The sequence below is a fragment of the Pongo abelii genome, chromosome 9, assembly GCF_028885655.2.
Source record: "Pongo abelii isolate AG06213 chromosome 9, NHGRI_mPonAbe1-v2.0_pri, whole genome shotgun sequence".
Lineage (NCBI taxonomy): Eukaryota > Metazoa > Chordata > Mammalia > Primates > Hominidae > Pongo > Pongo abelii.
In genome coordinates, this window is record NC_071994.2 from 43,453,493 (window position 1) to 43,472,848 (window position 19,356).

A 19,356-nucleotide genomic window follows, 5' to 3' on the forward strand; every position below is an offset into this window, starting at 1 on the left:
AGTTCGCACTATACCCCTGATTAAGCGTGCATAACTAGAGCATCTCCTTTTATTGGAAGAAGTTAACACAGGATGTTCATTTTCATTGTTTTATCCTGCTAGTAACTACAGTCAGAAAACATCACCAAAAAGATATGAAAAAAATTAAAAATATATTTTATTTAGGTTTATTATTTCAATATATATTGCCTATATATTGCCTGTCTACTAGATACATTTTTACAATAATTTTTGCAAAAATATTATATGGTCTTTGTTAAATTACCTTACATTGAATGAAAACATGATGAGCTTTAAATAATTCTTGTTGCTTTCAATCTAAATTTAATTATTCTGTATTACCAGAATAATTATGCAAAGAAAATTTAATCCGATAATGTAAATGCATATATGTAATAAAGAGACATACATCTTCAGGAAGAAATATTAATTAGATTCCACAGTGCTGATAATGTTGTATGTGTTATAAGTAAGAAAGTCATTATTAAAATCCAATTGGTATAATTTAGTTCAAAGAAGAAATCAGAGATGTACATAATTAATTTTTTCAAAAATATCAAAGAAGAAATAAGGAATGTACATCATTAATTCTTTAAAAATATACTTACTGAGCTCCTACTCTGAGAACAGCACTTTTCAAGATTCAGAGTATATAGGAGACAATTAGGTACATACAGTCTTATACTCCAGAAGAGGTGGTAGATAACATATAAGTAGACAAATAAATATGCAATATACTTACAGACTTTATGAAAAATAATGAGTCTCTATATCCTCTGATATAGAGGATATAGAGAGGTATGTGGCTATTTGATATGTTACTTTTCAAAGACAACTAAATGTGTTTATTTGTGCATTTATTTGATGAAATAGTTTGGAGGATTTAGTTTGTGCAAAATATTTTCAATTTATCTGCTTGAGAGTTTGGGTATTTTAAAAATATTTTTATAAAGTATAACACTTACACAATATAATAAAATATTTTGTGTATTTAGATAAATTTTAGTACACCATCAACTAAATAATGAAAAAACACAGAATAATTGTACTGATGGAATAAAAACAATGGCACAAAATTAGAGAAACACCAGCTCATATGAAGTCTGTTGAAATACATTCAGATAGGAATGAGATATTATTTAGATAAGCAGTGGTAATTTAGTTGATGCCAGCATTAACAAATTACATGTTAAATAATGGCATATAAATGTGAATTCATTAAGTTTTGAAATTGCTGACATTCCGAATTTATTTTTAATAAAACAAGAAGTGCTTTGCAGAATTTGCTTTTTATCTGCTGAAGCTCATTGGGTGTCCTGAGGGAAGGTGCTGCTATACACCTTTTTAATGAGGCAAGAAATCACTATTTTTTTATGACAAAGAAAATCCATTATTGAAATACTTATCTGATACAACATGATTATACCAACTTGCATCCTTCGCTATTTTTCAAGAGATAAGTAAACTTGATTAGATGTTTCAGTCTTGCAAAGCTAACACTTTGTTGAAGAATTCAGAATGCAATGAGAAACTTCAAACAAAGTTTGGGCTGACTAACCAATCTGAATTTTTATAATTTTTTATGAATTAATTTAAAGATATGCAATACAGTATCTGAGATTTTTTAATGGATATAATTGAACATATGGAAATATTATATGATATACTTGTAAAGATACAATCTGAAAAATAAACTAAACTTGCTGAGAATCTATTCACCAACTCCTAAATGTAAAATTTACTAATTCAAGTAAGTGGGCAATTTGTATTAATACCTCAAATTTGAAAGCAAAATGACATTTTTTTCTGTTTTTAAACTTCTATCCTATGTGAACTAAACACTGAAAGGTTAGAAAGTACATAGTGTTATAATTTATAGTAATTTATGATGAGAATACATTTCAATATTCTATTTTACAACAAGAATATGACATACAATGGTTGGCTATAATATTTTCTTAATGGTATATATAATATCTCCAAATGAGAAAGACATTGATTAAAAAATGCAACTGTTACCTAGAAAATCTAGTTTAAAAACATTATTAAAATCAAAATGATTTTAAAATAATTTAATAATTGGCTTTACAATAAACAAATGTTAAAATTGTATCATAGATGCACATTTAATTACATAGATATACGTAATTATTTGGTTATATTGGTGCCTCACATATGACTTTGTGAAAAATAAATTATTTCTTAGCTAGAAAAGTTTGAGAATCAGTTTTATGGAAAATATGGAGCCATTAAAGCATTTTGCAAAGGACCATATTTGAATTTAGATAGCTCCTTAAGGCTGAAGAGTGAAAAGTCTAACAAAGTAGGTGTGATGGGAGCCTGGGAGTACAGTCAGAACTCTATTATGGAATTGCAGAGCCTAAGTAATGAGAATCTAAATTATGAGGATGGTAATAGAAATTTAGATGAGGGAAATGACTCAGATGAATTCAGAATTATTTTTACAATGAAATCAAGATGTTTTTGCTGATTAGAAGTGGGGAACAAACATATGGACTGCTTTATATTAATATGGCATCAACATTTCCAAGATTGATCATATAATTAATTATTGAATAAAAACCACGTCTAAAAAAGTATTCTCACAAAACCAAACACCACAGCTTTGTGTCTCATGTGAGTAGTGAAAGTTTCTCACCAACCTCAGGACAGATTTTGCCTAAACCTAAAATCCTCTTTCTATCTCATGGCAAATACAGAGCCTCTTCAACATCTCATCAAACTGAAACTATGGATGGACTAAATAATAAAGTGCTGAGTGAAATGATCCTGAACCCTGAGGGAATATTGTAAGGCAAATGGAATTAGGTAGACTGGGTGCATTGTCCTCATCTCACCATTAGTTGGCTAAATAATGACCCTCATTATTGCAAAATGCATATTGAAGTTTTAATAGTTTCTACATCATCTTTGTTGCTGCCTTTCCTCAAATACCTCCAGTGATGGGGAATTTTCTTTTTCTCGTAGTCACACAATTTAATTAAAAATAATTGTAAATATTAGAATGCTCTCTTTTGATTCAAACTGAAATGGCCCTTCCCCTCAACAAGTGATCCTGGATTTACCTATATTCCAGAGCCATGCAAAACAAGGTCTAATTTCTCTTTATTTTTATACTGATTCCAAATATTCATGCAGTTTTCAAATTTACCCTCTCAGTTTAATAATGACTTCTGTAGATTAAATATGAGAGCTCCTAAGTCCCTGCACTGATGTCTTAGGTAACATGATTATAGCCCTGATCTTTGTCCTTTATGCTACACAATGTGTCTGCAACTCTCCTAGCACCTTACAAAAAATTCAGATTTTCCAGCCAATTGTCTTATTGTTCTGCCTGAGTAGGAGATATTCCTTGGCTCACTCTTGTGTTTGCATGTCACTGACTGGCAGCCAGGCATACTTACACACTACCATGCTAGAAATTTCAGATAAGGGCTAAAGGGACAGCATGAGGGGAATCAGTAACAGTTTGCCTTCCCTGGGAGCTTTGACAAAACATACTCAGATGCTGCTTACAATTAGGCAGTGAAGAGTAAGTGCTTCATCAATTATTCCCCTGTTCATGCTACATCAAGAAGAGGGAACCTCTCCCCCTGACCCCAGTATCTACAACTGTCCATTTATGCACAGCCACCCAAACCATATGAGAACAGCTGGAATGAGTAGTTAAAATAGTAGCATGTTTATTTGCAAACGACATTCAAGCAGGGTTGGATATGCAACATTAACACTCATGCCGGGTTTCAAGACAGCCAAATCCACAAGCACTAGATGACAGAAAACTCAGAAAGGACAGGTGTAATTCTTGGCTAGGCTATGCCGATGCATAATTTTTTTTGATAATTCTTTTTCATTAGAACAGCACTGGAATTGTACTTGTCATGAAAAAACAAGCATTAAAAACTTGACTTTGAAATTACCTGCATTATCTGTACTCTAAACAATAATAATCCTTGAAAGTTTTTCCAAATTCCTCAAATTATTGACTGAGAAATTTGCTCAGTACCCAAGAAATGTATTTTGATTTGTTGTCTAGGAAAATCTCACTTAAATATAAGAAACATACTGATATGGTTTAGCTCATCTCAAATTGTAACTTTCACATGTTGAGGGAGAAACCTGGTGGTAGTTGATTGGGTCATGAGGACGGTTTCTCCAATGTTGTTCTCATGATAGTGAGTGTGTTCTCACGATATCTGATGCTTTAAAAGTGTTTGGCAGTTTCTCCCTTGCTATCTCTGTCTCCTGTCACCATGTAAGAAGATGCTTGCTTGTCATTCACCTTCTGCCATAATTGTACATTTCTTGAGGCCTCCCCAGCCATGCAGAACTGTGAATCAATTAAACCTCTTTTTTTAATAAATGACCAAGTCTTAGGTACTTCTTTATGGCTTGTGAAAATGGTCTAATACAGAAAACTGGTACTGAGAGTAGGGTTTAGAGACCTCCACCTAGAATTCAGAGGATGTATGGAAATGCCTGGATGTCCAGACACAACTCTGTTGCAAGGGCAAAGCTTTCACGGAGAACCTCTACTAGGGCAATTCAGAGGGGAAATGTGGGGTTGGAGCCCCCACACAGAATCACCAATGGGGAACTGCCTAGTAGAGCTGTGGGAAGAGGGCCATCATCCTCCAGACCCCAGAATGGTAGATCCACCATTCTGGCTTGCACCAAGGGTCTGTAAAAGCCATAGGCATTCAACGCCAGCCCGTGAAAGCAGTCACGGGAGCTGTACCCTGCAGAGTGGGCCTTGGGAGCCCATCCCCTGCATCAGTGTGCCCCAGATTTGAGACACGGAGCCAAAACATATTATTTTGGAGCTTTAAGATTTAATAAGTGCCCTGCTGGGTTTTGGACTTGCATGAGGCCTGTGGCCATTTGTTTTGGCCAATTTTTCCCATTTTAAATGAGAACATTTACCCAATACCTGTATCCCCATTGTATGTTGGAAGTAACTAACTTGTTTTTGATTTTACAGGCTCATAGGCAGAAGGGACTTGCCTTGTCTCAGATGAGATTCTGGACTTGGACTTTTGAGTTAATAATGGAATGAGTTAAGACTTTGGGGAGGGTTAGGAAGGCATGATTGGTTTTGAAATGTAAAAATGACATGAGATTTTGGAGGAGCCAGGGGCAGAATTATATGGTTTGGCTTTGTGTCCCCACTGAAATCTCATCTTAAGTTGTAATCCCTACATGTGGAAGGAGGGACCAGGTGGGAGGTGATTGAATCAAGAGGTCTGTTTCCCTATGATGTTCTCATGATAGTGAGTGAGTTCTTATGATATCTGATGCTTTAAAAGTGTTCGGCAGTTTTTTTTTTTTTTCTCTCTCTCTCTCCTGCCATTATGTAAGAGGGTGCTTGCTTCCTCTTTGCCTTCCACCATGATTGTAAGTTTCGTGGGGTTTCCTCAGCCATGTGGAACTATGAGTCAATTAAACCTCTTTTCTTTATAAATGACCCAATATTAGGTAGTTCTTTATAGCAGCATGAAAATAGACCAATACACATACGTTCTTTAAACATCCTACCTTGGCTGTATTCAAGAACTTTAGTACTTTATATTGAATGTTTATTGTGTTATAATTCATTTCTCAATAGTATTTTGTAGATACCATTACCTCTGTTTTGTAGATAATACAAAGTAAGGCTGAAAAAGCCAAGCAATCTGCTTACAGCAAAAATAAAAATAAAAAATAAGAACCAACTAGTGGTAGAACTGGGATTTGAATTTCATTTAACTTAAAGCTCAAACCGGTGTTCTTGTCCATTTACACACTGTTACGAATTTGATTTCACAGTATCTTCCATCAAACCAATTTTTTCTCTGCAAGTGAAAGCCTACATCAGTTTACTGGAACATGTGCTTCTCCACAAATTTCTAAGTACACACAAACAATATGCATTAAAGACAAAGTACTAAGTTATCCAGTGTTTTTTTTTTTAAAAAAGAAAATTATCTTTTCAATTGAAAAATAATTTTCCATAATACAATGGCTATCATATTTTGTTTTGTCTTATTGAATCCAATATAACTATGAAGTCAATCTGTTTACTCTGAGTCCTGAATATCTACTTTATCTATGATTAGCAGGAAATAATTTAGTGCTAATAGTAATAATTAATAATATTAACTTTTGTATTGTTTGATTATTTAGTTTTTATTCTGTGCTGTTGTTTCTTTGTGAGAAGTAATAAGAAGCAGGTCTTTCTTTTTACTGTCTTACCAAATAAAAACTCAACTGATACTCTCTGAGTATCAGATTTCTAGTAGTTTAACTGCTCCTCAATGCTTAAAAAATTCATGATGCAATATTCAAATACTTTAAGACTTCTGTGATGTCTAAGGTAAAAAAGAACCAGCATTGATATCAACAGGACCTAAGTTGAATTCTGGCTTCAACATTTTCTAGCTGTATCACCTTGAGAAAATATTTGACATATTTATTTATATGAGTATATAAGCATATGTTTGTATTTAACATATACTTAATCATATATTTATATTTTATCATCTAAAGTAGAGGTTCTTTACATCATGAAGTTGAGTTGAAGATAAATGCAATAACATGAAAAACAACAAGTATTGTCTCTTTTTAATTTCATTTTTACCAGAATTAACAAATATGATTAACTTCAGGAAGAAAAGCTTTAGATGTTAAAGAATTTCTAATTTAAAAAGTCGCCAAAACAAAGACACAAGCAAAATTTAGCATAAATCTATTATTATGCTGAAGATTCAGGGGGGAAGTCAGTTTCATGTCCTTCTAGTGTTCTTTCTATTCTTTTCCCTTTCATAAGTATTTTATTTGTCTAACTCTGCTTACAAAGTGTTTTCATGTTTCATCTGTCTTTAAGTATATACTAGTTATTATGAAGCCTACTGGCATTGTGTACAATCATGATTTGTATTCTCACCACATGATTTGCCTACCTATTGCCAATTTCTTAATCAAAGAAGAAAACATGTTTACAAAGTAAAGGATAGAGACGGGGAAGGACACGGGAGGAGGGAAAGTATACAAACAGTAGTATCATCAGATCATCAAGCATTTTCTCTTTTCTTCGCATTGAAATTAGAAAAGATGAGACAGCTCTCTTGAATATTTTGGAAACCAACTAACTCATTTATATAAAGTTCTCTTATTATAAAATGTTTATTTGCATAATTGTAAAAATATGAACTGTCAAGACTGAAGCCACTCACGTTTTCTCAAAATACAAATTGGCCTTGGTTTCTTTATTATACAAGATACTGAAATTAGGCCACAGCACCTAGGGTGGGAGAAGTGAGAGGGTGAAAGTTCTAACTCAAGACGAATATTTGACTGCTGATGTAACACTGTTCAAATATCAGTTTTCAAAACAAACAGAAACACACTTTGTTCAATAAATCTAATTTAAAAAGTACTGAGTAATTGGTCTCTAAATAACTTGTTTGTATTTTCCTTGAAGTAGAATTTCAAAAAAATTAGAGCATGCATTTCTTGGCCGTTTTCATTTCATTAGGGCTAAATTTTGGCATTTTGCTTATAAGTATTTCCTGGGAGAGTATTTTATGTAGAAAAGTATAAAAGTATGCATAAATAACAAGCATAAGTATATAAAATAAACCTGTGTTGTCTTAGATTCTATTTTCTCTTCCTTTTCCATCAATCCTTAACAAATCAGGGTTTGCATATCAAATATATATAATTTTATCCCTTATACCTTATATAACATAACAAATCATTAATTCTAGTAGGCGATATTGCATAATGATTTAAAGTAGATGTAAGACAAACCTGTTCAAATCTACATTCTACAATCATTAATTGTATAACTTTGGACTAGTTACTTCATAGTTTTGAACCTAAGACTCCATGCATCTCTGTAGTCTGTGCTGCTATAACAAAATGCATTAGACTGGGTAATTATAAATGACGGAAATTTATTTCTCACAGTTCTTGTGGCTGTTATGTTCAAGATCAAGATTCTGGCAGATTTGGTGTCTGGTAAAAGTGCAGTCTCTGCTTCCAACATGGCACCGTGAACACTGTGTCCTCCAGAGGGACAGAATGCTATATTCTCACATGGCTGAAGGAACAGAAGGCAAAAGAAGCAAACGCTTCATGAAGCCTCTGTTGTAAGATATTAATGGCATTCATGAGGGTGAGGCCCTAATGATCTAATCACCCCCACCAAAGGCCTCACCTTCTAATACCATCACTTTGGTAATTAATTTTCCACATATAAATTTTGGAGCTGACACAAACATTCAGAACACAGCAATGTATAAACTATGTACAACAATAGCACGGTATTCTTAAGGTTGCTACAATGAATATATGGGAACTCCCTTAAGATCTTAGCTAGGCACAAAGGAAGAGTGTGACAAATGTAGGCTCCTCTTGTTTATCATTAAGCTCAGAGTAACTAGATTGAGCACAAGTGTGATGAGGCAACAAAAAATAAATGGGACCAAAAAAAAAAGGATCGAAAACTGAACTGAATATTTTATATTTGATTTTCAAAGTAACAGGTGGTTGTAGAAATTAAGAAAGTGTTTTATTTGTAAGAGACCAAAAGCCCAACCACCAGAGTCTTCACGTATAGGGGTATTACTTCCTCATGCGGTGAGAAATAATGACGTGTGTTGCTGCTATTATCATTTTTGTTGCTCAGTAATATCACCAGACTCAAGCTTTTCTATGTTTAAGCTTTACTATTTGTGGTCTTTAAATTTTTTTTCTACATTGAATTTCTTGCTTGCAATATGACTCTGGCTGCAATAAAATCTTTTTTATTATTACATGTCTTAAAAACTTTCTTCATTTTGTGGACACTTCTCTCCAATATTCAGGGAACTTTTCATGGTTACATCTTGCCATCATGACAACTGTTTGATTTTGCTTATGTCTCCTCTAAAGCATTAAGTATTATTTAAAAATAATTATCAGATAAAATTTCACATATTTTGTGTACATTGGAGCACCTGTCTGTAGTCTCTGTATACTAAAAGACGTTCATTAAGAATGCTTTAAAATGGTGCCTTACATTGTCATTTGTATCTACCAAAATGCTGATTTATCATCTTTCTCCTTTTGTGTATACTGAAAAACATAAGAGTCCAAAAGTTCCCAAACTTTATTTAATTCAGGACTATGAGTCTGTGCTTCTCAGAGAACAGATTGCTTTTGGAAATTTTTGTTAAAATTTGGTAGTAACATTGACCAAATGCATTTAAACTAAAATACAAATTTGATTTTATTCTAAAAGGTGATTATTTGGCTCTAAGATAAAATGAATGTATATTTATAGGATATAGCATGTGGGATGTATCATTGTCACATTAAATGATAGAAAATTATATATCTCAAATTTGGATATAAAAACAAATTCCTGTTTCAGCAGACCAATAAAAATTAAGGTCCTGTAACAAACTTCTATATAGCACGTGTAATGACATGGTAAGTAGTCCCCATGGTCTTTTGCCACACACCAAGTTGTACTTTGAGTCAAGGCTTGAATTGTTAGTCATGATAAGTATGAGTACATATTCAATATCATAACTTTTAATTCATGTAAAGATAATTAGATCTAACAAAAAGTTATCTTTTATCTCTATCAGGAAATTTCATTGCCATTATTATATGAATGGTGTAGTTTTTTCACATTTGTCATTTCTCTACAAATAATTGAGTCAAGTTCAGGACTTTAGAAACTGTGAAAATGGCTGTGTCATTTACAAAATCTGTAAGTTTCATTGATTGCTGCCCTCCTGTCTCATTCTATAGTCAGATAAAAGGTTACTTTCTCATTGATAAACGTCTACCAGGAAGCATAGCAGTAGAAGCTATTGGTAAAATGTCTGAAGGGGGAAAATGCAATTGTGATATACTGTGGAATTGCAACTGGGGATCTGTTTTAAGACTTCACATCTGAGAAACAGCTTTATCTGTTTTCTCCCGCTTATAAGTCAGTGTTTTATATCATAGGTTATTGCCACAGGATGCTGCAATGGCAGTTCTCAAATTTCTTATAGTCTCTTTCTGACTACTCTTTATCTTAACTGCAACATCGCCTTTCCCCAAGACCACATCTTTTCATGTTTTCCCAGCAGAGGTTAAAAATAGAAATAGATGCCACTTTTTTGAAGGAACACCAGTGTCCAGTCCTTTACTCAGCATTTCATTGATAGTGTTACATTTATCAGAATAATAATTCCCTGAGTTTGACATTATTATTACAATTTTATATAACCTGAGACTCAGAAGACCTTAATAACTTGCGTGATGTTAGAAACCTAGTATGCGGGTTGTACATAGCATTTGAGTTGTAAAACTTGCTCTTTACCTTTGATTTGTCCTCTCCCCACATACCATAATGCCACGAAATGGAGAAACATCAATATTCTCCACGTCTTAATATTGCTTCGTGTTCACTCTGCTTCCACCTTCTCATGTATGAAGAGCTTTTCATTGTAAATCTTGTGTTACCTTGCTAAGTTTCTCTCTGTCAACTTAATGATGTCATCTGCTATCTCCTGGTCACTATACTGAGTCTTTGTTCCTGGTCTTGGGTGATTTTAATATCCATCTTGACCACCTACTTTATACCTCCATATTAATGTCTCTTGATTAATGTCTTCAAGGGCCTGAAAATCCACTCCAGCAAACTATACTCACATATATGTCTAGGCTTTTTCCTTACCACAAAATGCTTCACATATGAAATATTATACTCCAGCATCTCACTCTTAACACAACTAGTTGTTCCATCTCTACTACTTTTACTGCTTATTTTCTTTTCCTCATTATTGTATTTCATGTGTTGACATTTTTAAAATTTTAATCTATTAACTCATTTTTTTCAATTACTTTCTCAATAAAGCAAAAGCATAAAAACATCAAAAATGTCATCTGTTAATTTTTAAAAACTAAGTGCTAGAAACTTTATATGTGATCACAGCTGAAGATCATAAAACTGAAGCAAAGTACCCAAGTTCAAACAGGAAGTAAATGAGTAAATAGGATAAAGAAACATGTCTGCCTTATGATTCCAAAGTCATGTTTCTATCACTACACCATGTTGCCATTATGGCAACAATAAGAGGATATAATAGTTTAGTAACCTTTCACCTATTTTTGGTGGGGGCCAAGTAAGAAAACTCTTTATCTAAATAATCATTTATCTCAAAAGGTTGAAAATTGATTATTGGGTTGGGGGTAAGGATGGAAGAAAAGTTGACATATTGTAGTGGTTTTTTGACCTCTAAAAGAGAAAGTTGAGTATATCAAACATTAAGTGTGTATATCAAAACATAAAAGTGAGTCTATTGAGACATTAAAATTTGTATAGTGAGTATATCAAAACATTAATGATATATCAAATCATAATGAGAGTATCAAAACATTAAAATTTTATGGAGAAAACATACTTAAAAAGTTTAACTAGGGGATGAAAAGCGATGGAGAAACACTGCTATTAGGTCACGTTTCAAACTACAGCTGAGTCCCCAATTTGTGTAGAATCTATCTGTACTATTTCAGTCAGTTACAATTCTAATTCACTTCAACTTTTACTTCAATCTTTATTATTTCTTAGAATACTCAATCTTTCAGCAAACAATCACATGCAAAATCACACACGTTTAAACACAGAATTAATAGATGACCTCCCATCTTACCTCATAGAGAAAACTAAAGTTTTTAGGCAAGATATTTCTCAATATTTTACCCCTCCTTACTTGCCATCCTCTGATATGAATCTATACACAGGCTAATATCTTCTTCCTGTCCCAGTAGAAAATGTCTTTCCTCACTTGCAATCTGAAATTTCAACACCTCAGTGTTTTGACACATTGACCCTTTTCTCATATATATATATATATATATATATATATATATATATATATATATGAGAGAGAGAGAGAGAGAGACTGTGTCTTGTTCTAGCTCCCAGGTTGGAGTGCAGTGGTGCGATCTCGGCTTACTGCAACTTCTACCTCCTGGGTTCAAGCGATTCTCATTCCTCAGCCTCCCGAGTAGCTGGGATTACAGACACCTGCCACCATAGCTGGCTAATTTTTTTTTTTTTTTTTTTTTTTTTAGTAGAGACAGGTTTTTACCACGTTGGCCAGTCTGGTCTCAAACTCCTGACCTCAGGTAATCTGCCCTCCTCTGCTTCCCAAAGTGCTGGGATTATAGGCATGAGCCACCACACCTGGCTCATATATTTTTACTTTTTCTTTTGATGTGGATTTTCTATGTTCCCACCCAAATCTCATCTTGAATTGTAGCTCTCATGATTCCCACATGTTGTGGGAGGGACCAGGTGGAAGGTAATTGAATAATGAGGGTGGGTCTTTCCCATGCTGGTCTCATGATAGTGACTAAGTCTTGTGAGATCTGATGGTTTTATAAGGAGGAGTTCTCCTCAACAAGCTCTCTTGCCTGCCACCATGTAAGATGTGACTTTGTTCCTCATTTGCTTTCCACCATTATTGTGAGGCCTCCCCAGCAACATGGAACTGTGAGTCAATTAAACCTCTTCCCTTTATAAATTACCCAGTCTCACATATGTATTTATTAGCAGTGTGAGAACAGACTAATACAGTAAATTGGAACCAGTAGAGTGGGTGCTGCTATAAAGATACCCAAAAATGTGAAAGCAACTTTGGAACTGGGTAACAGACAGAGTTTGTAACATTTTGGAGGGCTCAGAAGAAGACAGAAAAATGTGGAAAAGTTTGGAATGTCCTAGAGACTGGTTGAATGGCTTTGACCAAAATGCTGATAGTGATATGGACAATAAAGTTGAGACTAAGGTGGTCTCAGGTGGAGATAAGAAACTTGTTTGGAACTGGAATAAAGGTGACTCTTGCTATGTTTTAACAAAGAGACTGGTGGCATTTTGCCCCTGTCCCATAGATCTGTGGAACTTTTAACTTAAGAGATTATTTAGGGCATCTGGCGGAAGAAATTTCTAAGCAGCAAAGCATTCAAGATGTAACTTGGGTACTGTCAAAAGCATTCAGTTTTATGTATTCACAAGATGTGGTTTGGAATTGGAACTTATGTTTAAAAGGGAAGCAGAAGGGAAGCAGAGCATAAAAGTTCAGAAAATTTGCAGCCTGAAGATACAACAGAAAAGAAAAACTCATTTTCTGCAGAGAAATTGAAGCCAGCTGCAGAAATTGGCATCGGTAAAGAGGAGCCAAATGTTAATCACCAAGACAATGGGGAACATATCTCCAGGGAATGTCACAGGTCTTCACGGCAGCCCCCGCCATCACAAGCTGGGAGGCCTAGGAGGAATAAATGGTTTTGTGGTCCGGACCCAGTGCCTTACTGCTTTATGGAGTCTTGGGACTTGATGCCGTGTATCGCAGCCATGACTAAAAGGGGCCAACGTACAGCTCAGGCCATTTTTTTCAGAGAGTGAAAGCCCCAAGCCTTGGTGGCTAACATGTGGCATTGGGCCTGCTTTATGGAGTCTTGGGACTTGATGCCGTGTATCGCAGCCATGACTAAAAGGGGCCAACGTACAGCTCAGGCCATTTTTTTCAGAGAGTGAAAGCCCCAAGCCTTGGTGGCTAACATGTGGCATTGGGCCTGCAGGTCCACAGAAGTTAAGAATTGAGGTTGGGGAACTTCTGCCTAGATTTCAATGCCCAAGCAGATGTGTGCTGCTGGGGCACAGCCCTCATGGAGAACCGCTGCTAAGGCAGTACAGAAGAAAAATGTGGGGTGTGAGGCTCCATACAGAGTCCCCACTGGGGCACTGCATAGTAGAGCTGTGAGAAGAGGGCCACCATTCTCCACACCCCAGAATCGTAGACCCACCAAGAGCTTGCACCGTGTGCCTGGAAAAGTTGACGACACTCAATGCCAGTCTGTGAAAGCAACCAAGAGAGGTGCTGTACCCTGCAAAGCCACAGGGAAGAGCTGCCCAAGGTAACAGCAACCCACCTCTTGCATCAGCATGACCTGGATGTGAGACATAGAGTCAAAGAAGATCATTTTGGAGCTTTATGATTCGATGGCCTTGCTGTATTTTGGACTTGCATGAGGTCTGTAGTCCTTTGGTTTTGGTCAATTTCTCCCATTTGGAATAGCTGTATTTACCCAATGTCTGTACCGTCAATGTATCTAGGAAGTAACTAAATTGCTTTTGATTTTACAGGCTCATAAACATTAGGAATTTCCCTTCTCTCAGATATGACTTTGGACTACGGACTTTTCAGTTAATGCTGAAATGAGTTAAGACTTTGGGGGACTGTAGGGAAGGCATGATTGATTTTGAAATGTGAGGACACGAGATTTGGGAGGGGCCGGGGTGGAATGATATGGTTTGGCTTTGTCCTCACCCAACTCTCATCTTGAATTGTAGCTCCTATAATTTGGAGCTACAATGTGTCATGGGAGGGACTCAGTGAGAGGTAATTGTATCATGGGAGCAGGTCTTTCCTATGCTGTTCTCATGATGGAGAATAAGTCTCATGAGATCTGGTGGTTTTACAAAGGAGAATTCCCCTCCATGTGCTCTCTTGCCTGCCAACATGTAAGACATGCCTTTGCTCCTCATTCAACTTCCACCATGATTGTAAGGCCTCCCCAGTGATGTGGAACTATGAGTCAATTAAATTTCTTTCCTTTATAAATTACCCAGTCTCAAATATGTGTTTACTAGCAGCATGAGAACAGATGAATACATCTTTCAGCCTCTACTACCTCAATGCATATGCATATGCCATCATCGGTTATGTCTGCAAATAACAATGCAACTATTACTGTCTTAAAATTTTTATTTTATTTTATTTTTTTCACACAACAGAAATTCTGGAATTAGGTAGTTGATGTCATTGGTTTAGCAGCTTAGCAATGTCATGGGCTATGTCTCAATTATTTTGCCTTTACCTCATAATATCAATATGCAGCTGCAGCTTCATAAATTACACCTCTTAGAGGCCTCCCACAGAATTCTACTTTGGTCATGTTGGCCAAATTTATTTCATGCATGGTTATTGAAACTGCATGAGAGGCTAGAAGGGTGAATAATTTTTCATGCCCCAATAGTGGAAGCAAAAGAGAAGACGAGAGTTGAACAAGAGTACAGAGGTAGTACAGTCTACAGTACCTAACACACCATTTATGTATACTCTGGTGTCTTCTGTCTTTATTAAAAGGAGTATTATACAAAGGAGTACAGTATACAGATACAGAATTTTGAATAGTTCCTGTGTGTTCAGCCTTGTTTCCTTCTCCTTACTGTGTGGCATTTGGTCTCTAAGTCTTAGCCTCTGCAGTGTGTGAATGAACAATCCACTTTCCTATTTTCTGGATCCTTGTCTGTGAACATTCTGAGTTGTGACTTCCTCTGCTTTGAATTAGGAATTATTAATTGTTCTTCCTGACTTAAAAAACAAACTATTACGCAGGCTGTTATTCTACCTCATTTCCTTTGCAATTATAAGTGTCTATATATTTTTATTCCTTTAATAACACTTTGATTTGTTTTTGGTAAAGAAAAAATAAAAGTATGTTCAACATGCCATCTTTATCTGGAAGTTTCATACATTTATGCTGGTATTTTACATATCTGTATCTGTGAGAAGACCGTGAGCCCTTGAGGGCAATGACAATAATAAGTTGATGTTTTTTTAAATTTTTAAATCTTCAGAACCAAGTGTGGTGTTTAAATGACACTCACTTACTTATTACAAGATGAAAGAGAGAGACAGAGAGAGAGGAGAGAAAAAGAAGCAGAAGAAGAAGAAGAAGAAGGAAGAAGAAGAGAGAAGAGAAGAGAAGAGAGAGGAGAAGGAGGAGGAGAAGAAGCAGCAGCTGCAGAAGGAGGAGGAAGTAGAAGAGGAGGATGGTGGAGGAGGAGGATAAAAGGAACAGGAGTACGAGGAGGAAAAAACGGGGAAGGGAAGGGAGGAAGGAAGGAAATTTGTAGATTGTAATTCAGAGGCTTTACTTGGAAGTTATAATTATCTCTTTCAAACTTTATGAACCATTAAAGTGAATTTCAAGCCTCTGGCCATCAGTTTTCTTCTCGATAAACTTGAAATAATACTGTCTGTTTCATGTACCTCAAGTGATTGATATTCCTAAAATGAGATCAGATAATAATTCTGAGCATACTTTTTAAATTTTAAATAGTTACAAAATTTCAGGAGTTATTTCTCTACAAATTTTAACTTCAGCAATTGCCATATTAGGACATTAACAAATGGATGAATATAAAATGACATTCTACATTCATTTCAAACCTACCATGTGCCAGGCTCTATTCATGAGGCTGGAAATATAGCGGTGATCATGAGGACTGATCCTAAACCACATGGCACTATCTTCCCTTACTTTACACTGGAGGGATATAGGGAAAATTGTTTTGTAAGTCATTACAGCTCTTCATTACAGCTATTTATACTAAAGACTAACACGTTATATCATAGCATGTTTTTATATGAGTCTGTGACTTACAAACCAAATGGAAAGAAAAGGAAAAACAAAAATCAAACCTTTAAAACATTCTAGCTAGCACTAGAGTGACAAAACTCTGGATTTACTCAGTTCAAGTAACTTTTATTTTGATAAATTTTTTAAACTTTTGTGTATTTTATAAATATTCTTCTCTCTGATTTAGTACATTTATATTCTACAGTATACTCAAATTAGGATTTTGCTTCTTATCCCTTTTTAAATATATCACTAGTAAAGAGATCCAGCATTTAGTCCAAATTCTTCAGATTGGAATGGAAATTGATGACAATATATGTCCCAAGCACAACTGACACTTACTGCAAAACAATACCTCTCTTTCTCTCAATTTTAATCCATGTATTTTAGAACAATTTTATATATGTTGAGGAAATAATTAAGGAAAAATGATCACATACAATTATTTCAGGATTGTAATAAGACTCCATTAAAAAGTGAAGAAGAGAGAAAAGATGAACAATGATTGCAGCTTACTGCTTTTCATAAGCTATGTCAAATATTTTCTCACTTAGGCTCTGTGCTGATTGTTGGAGGTAGACATTGTTAGTCCTATAGTTTCTTAACTAATGAGGAAACTGAATTCTCAGCAAGATTAAATAACTTTCCCCAAATTTGTCTGTGACTAGTAGCTCTTGGAAAAAAATCTACTGTACCCCAACCAACACACCTACCTGCTTAGTGTGTATTAGGAGGTCTTTATTGTATTCACAAATGGCCTCTTTAGAGAAGGCATAAGAAATACCATAAGCAAAGAGACTATAAACAATCCCACATTATTAATTCACTATTTTTTCACAAAGTTCACGTTAAGACAAGCAAAAGACACATATTTTGAAGGCAGTGTTTCATTAAGAAGAGAAAAAAGATAGCATACCACACTATTATGTAATCCTTCTGTGTTAGACTGGAGATTAAAAAATGCTTTGAAAGAGCTACACTTAAACAGAAGATTATTCAATTTACACAAAGGGAGAGAAAGTAAGTGAATATAAAAGTACAATGCTTTCAAGAGTGAGAGTCTTGGAATTGTAACTATTGACAGATAATTTTAAACACCAGCCAGTTTTTAATTTTGTTTTTTAAATCCAGTAAGGATTATGTGCCCGGTGCCCTAGATGCTAACTGGGAAATGACATGTTTACAAGTCAGTAGATAGGCAGCATGGTGTTGCTGGTAGGATAAGAATATTACATTCAGGCAGATGCTAGTTCAACTTCAGGCAGTGTGCACTCAAGTAGGTTATTTTTTTCTGACTGAATTTGTATTTTTTCTGTAAAACAATGATTTAAAAAGATAAAATTTAGAAAGAGCTTATCAGAGGCGCTGATATGTACTTAACCTCACCATATCAACTGTATCTATTCTTTTATTTATGATATTATATACTAAACACAAGACAACAAAGCCCTTGCCTAAGGAATGTGAATCCAGAAAGAAAGACATACAAGGAATTAGGTGATTACAGTGTAAAATGAAGATATGATGTAAAAACATGGTGCTAGGAGAACATATAGATGGGTCTTTCAGATATGCCAGAGCATCAGCAGAAACATTCAAGAAGAGGCAATGACTAAACTGAATGAGGGATGAAAACAGATGAAGGATACAGGAAAGTATTCTCAAACTGGAGGAACTGGGATGTGGCCAAGTCAAAGCATATTGCAGTGGTCGGTCTGCTGCTGCTAGTCTCTAAAAGTGAATCCTGTGGATGAGAGCTAACAGAAGCTGGAGAGGAAATCTCATTCATCCATTCATCTTTTGCCTTAAAGAGATAGGGAAATGTGAGAGAGAAAATACTTACAGCACCAATCAATGAGAACAGTGCCACAGCACTGAAGCAAGATCCACAAAGACCCTGCTCATTCAGGGACTAATAGTTGGGAGCTGGATGATGGGAGTTCTAGGGATGGAGGATCAGGATGGTGTACAGGCTCTTGGGGAGCTCAGCACAGAAGCTATTTAAAATTGCCATAGAAAAATTTCAACACTTACCAACGATAATAATATTGCTTTTGTGTACTAGATAAATGTCAGTCCCAGAATTAAGTTAAAAGACTGGTAAATTAAATTATGGCTTGAATTTATTTTTGTTTAAAGTTACTTTATTGTAATTTAACATTTTCTCCCCATCCTTTCTGTGTGTATGTGTTTGCATGTGTTCCACAGGATCTGTACATCAGCTAGCAATGGACAGGCCAGGTTTCAAAAAGAAATTTCTTGCTTTATAACATTGAATAGTGAATAAAATTTATGGTATAAAATTTGTGATGCTGGCATGATGAAGACTGTGTCATTCATCTAAATTGACTTACAAATCAGTGACAATCACATTTGGATATCATTTCACCATTTCCAAAACACTTCCACGTTATGAAATGTAATCTCACATTAATGTAGTGTGGTAGATAGAGCAGCTATTCAATAATTTATAAACACTCTTTAAGTGAACTTTCATTGCTGCCATAGCACCGGGAGCAAAGAGGGACATATATTACCATTATATTCACTTTGTAAAGGTGTCACTTGAAACTTGAGAGATAAAATGTATCTTGACAGGCAAAATAAGTTTGGCATCCCCAGACTGAAAATCCAAAGAAATATATGTGGACATAAAACTTCAAAATGAAAGAACTTTCACAAGTGTTCTCATTTCAGTTGTTATGATTTTTAAAAAGGCCAGAAGGTTACTTTCCTCCAAGATCTCTGAAGCACACAAATTTTGGAACTAGATTCTCATCTGAAAGCTTCTTTTCACTACACCAGTTTAATTTAACATGGAGTCAAAGTTTAAAATTTGGTTTCGGAATCAGTAATTACAACTATCTATTTAGTAGAACTTTG